At 47.3% G+C, this 3,726-nt stretch overlaps 1 non-coding gene across 1 annotated transcript; it reads right to left on the minus strand.

Moving 5' to 3' along the window:
- Positions 1 to 341: 341 nt before the first annotated feature.
- On the minus strand, positions 342 to 479 carry LOC114816763. Its single transcript, XR_003764575.1, has one exon. It is a non-coding gene; the product is annotated as a small nucleolar RNA SNORA7 (small nucleolar RNA).
- Between the last annotated feature and the right edge of the window lie 3,247 nt (positions 480 to 3,726).

The raw sequence follows: 3,726 nt of genomic DNA on the forward strand, positions 1-3,726 counted from the left end.
AAATGTTCCTGAATTACCTAACAATATTCTAGCCAAAGGATATTGTAAAAACCCACACTGTGGTAGAGCAGAACATATCAGTTGGTATGGATAGATTCTATTCTACTACTACTATGTCTTGTCTTATGCTGTCGAGTCATCTCTGACCCATAGCGACTCCGAGGACACATATCTCCCAGAAGGCCCCACCTCCACCTGGAATCGTTCTGGGAGTGTATCCATATGGCTTTCTTGGTAAAAATTTGGAAGTGGTTTACCATTGCCTCCTTCCACGCAGTAAAATTGAGTCTCCACCCTAGACTCTCTCCAGTGCCGCTGCTGCCCAGCACAAGTGAGTTTTGACTTGTAGCAGATGGCCTTCCACTCGCTAGCCACTGGCCAAGATAGGAATGGAATGGGTAGGCCTCTGCTTGGCTCTCCCTCCCTTAGCCGAGACTGGTAGAGTACTGGAAACTCTCCAGGTGCCATCCTGAGAGGGGTGGGTGTGTTGAGGAAGTACAAATACAGGAAAACCTGGAGAGGAGCAAATTTACCCCCTAAGCACTTGGGTACTCACCCCACTATTTCCCTTGATCTGTTAAGCAACCAATCAGTGGTATTTATTGAGCCCTTACTGTGTGCGGAGCACTGTACTAAGTTCTTGGGAAAGTACAATACAGTTATGTTTGTAGACCTAACCCTTGCCCACAAGAAGATTTACTGCTTCCCCCTATCTGTAATTTTAGTTTATTTTCCCCACGAGATAGTAAGCCCTCTGAGGGTAGGGCTTGTGATAACTATACTATACTCTTCCAAGCACTTAATACGGTGTTCTGCCCAGAGTGAGTGCTAAGTAAATACTACTGATGAATTTAGGAGGGAAGGTAGGCTCAGTATTTTTTTTTTAATTGACCACTGAATTGCAACACTTCTTCTAAGTTTCTAGTTTTCCTATGTATGGTAGCTGGAGATAACATTTCAGGCTATTGTGGGCCAAGTTAATTTTTTCCTTTCAAAAAAGAGAAAATAACCTTTTTCTATTTTTTCTGCATGCCTCTAACTAGCATTCCCAGACCTCCTTTTCTCTGACTTTCCAAATGTCTTTTCATTTTTCTGTTTCTCCCTTCCATCTTAGTTGGACTTCAATCAAATAATAGTGTTTATTAATGTTATCAATGGTTGTTTTTTTTTTTTTTAGCATTTTCTGTGTGTCAAGCACTGTTCTAAGTGCTGGGGTAGATACAAGTTCATCAAGGTGAACACAGTCCCTGCCCCACATAGGGCTCACAGTCTAAATAAGAGGGAGAACAGGTTTTTAAATCCCCATTTTACAGTTGAGGAAACTGAAGCGAAGTGAAGTGACTTGCCCAAGGTCTCACAGGAGGCAACTGGCAGAGAGACTGTGAGCCCATGTTTAGGCTGTGAGCCCACTGTTGGGCAGAGATTGCTCTATCTGTGGCTCAATTGTACATTCCAAGTGCTTAGTACAGTGCTCTGCACATAGTAAGTGCTCAATAAATACGATTGAATGAATGAATTAAACCGCAGGTCTTCTATCGGGAGTAGGTGCTCTACACATATTAAGTGCTCTATAAATGCAATTGATTTTCCATTAGGCCATGCTGCTACATTGAATGTACACCGTGTGCAGAGCACTGTTCTAAGAGAAGAGGAGATGGGATTCACAGTCTAATGGAGGAGACATAAATAATTTACGGATAGTAAGAAAAAGAGAAAAAAGACCATGGGAAGATGGATAGGTGAATAGGTAAGTGCTTAAATAGTGGAACATATAAATCGTGTATAAAATACCATATCTCACCTTGGCTTCACGGACTCTGTCCTCTCCTGGTTCTCCTCTTACCTCTCTGGCCGGTCATTCTCGGTCTCCTTCGCTGGAGCCTCCTCCCCCTCCCATCCTTTAACTGTTGGAGTTCCTCAAGGGTCAGTTCTTGGCCCTCTTCCATTCTCCATTTACACTCACTCCCTCGGTGAACTCATTCGCTCTCATGGCTTTGACTACCATCTCTACGCAGATGACATGCAGATCTACATCTCCGCCCCTGTCCTCTCCCCCTCCCTTCGGGCTCGCATCTCCTCCCACCTCCGGGACGTCTCCACCTGGATGTCGGCCCGCCACCTAAAACTCAATGTGAGCGAGACTGAGCTCCTCATCTTCCCTCCCAAACCCGGTCCTCTCCCAGACTTCTCTATCACCGTGGATGGCACGACCATCCTTCCCGTCTCTCGGGCCCGCGATCTCGGTGTCATCCTTGACTCGTCCCTCTCGTTCACCCCACACATCCTATCCGTTACCGAGACCTGCCGGTTTCACCTCTACAATATCACCAAGATCCGCCCTTTCCTCTCCACCCAGACGGCTACCTTACTGTTACGGGCTCTCGTTATATCCCGGCTAGACTACTGTGTCAGCCTTCTCTCTGACCTCCCTTCCTCCTCTCTCGCCCCGCTCCGGTCTATTCTTCACTCTGCTGCCCGGCTCATCTTCCCGCAGAAACGATCTGGGCATGTCACTCCCCTTCTTAAACAACTCCACTGGTTGCCTATCGACCTCCGCTCCAAACAAAAACTCCTCACTCTAGGCTTCGAGGCTCTCCATCACCTTGCCCCTTCCTACCTCTCCTCCCTTCTCTCTTTCTACCGCCCACCCCGCACGCTCCGCTCCTCTGCCGCCCACCTCCTCGCCGTCCCTCGGTCTCGCCTATCCCGCCGTCGACCCCTGGGTCACGTCCTCCCGCGGTCCTGGAACGCCCTCCCTCCTCACCTCCGCCAAACTGATTCTCTTTCCCTCTTCAAAACCCTACTTAAAAATCACCTCCTCCAAGAGGCCTTCCCAGACTGAGCTCCTCTTCCCCCTCTACTCCCTCTGCCATCCCCCTTTTACCTCTCCGCAGCTAAAGCCTCATTTTCCCCTTTTCCCTCTGCTCCTCCACCTCTCCCTTCCCATCCCCACAGCACTGTACTCGTCCGCTCAACTGTATATATTTTCGTTACCCTATTTATTTTGTTAATGAATTGTACATCGCCTTGATTCTATTTAGTTGCCATTGTTTTTACGAGATGTTCTTCCCCTTGACGCTGTTTATTGCCATTGTTCTCGTCTGTCCGTCTCTCCCGATTAGACTGTAAGCCCGTCAAACGGCAGGGACTGTCTCTATCTGTTGCCGACTTGTTCATCCCAAGCGCTTAGTACAGTGCTCTGCACATAGTAAGCGCTCAATAAATACTATTGAATGAAAGTATTACGAGGCTAGGAGTAGTGAGGTAAATGTGGTGGTCGTATCCACCTAGAAGTGGTATCTAGAGCCATGAGAGTAGTTGAGCATCCAGAGGAAGTGAGTGTAAAGTTGAGAAGAGTAGGAGATCCAGAACAGTCTCTTGCGGGGCACCCACATTTAGGGGAAGAGACACTGTAGAAGAATTAACAGAAGAGACTAAGGTAAATCCAGTAAAGTAGGAAAGAAATCAGAGAAGCAGTCAGGCCTGATAGAAAGAGAATGGATTCTAATCCCAGCTCTGCCTCTTGTCTGTTGGGTGACCTTGGGTAAGTCACTTGATTTCTCTGTGCCCCAATTTCCTCAACTGTCAAATGGCAATGAAATCCCACTCCCTAGACTGTGAGGCCCATTGTAGGACAGAGACTGTTTCCAAACTGATTTCCTTGTATCTATCCCAGCACTTAGAACAGTGCTTGGCATATAGTAAGCGCTCAACAACTACCATAAG

This window comes from Ornithorhynchus anatinus, chromosome 1, assembly GCF_004115215.2.
Source record: "Ornithorhynchus anatinus isolate Pmale09 chromosome 1, mOrnAna1.pri.v4, whole genome shotgun sequence".
Lineage (NCBI taxonomy): Eukaryota > Metazoa > Chordata > Mammalia > Monotremata > Ornithorhynchidae > Ornithorhynchus > Ornithorhynchus anatinus.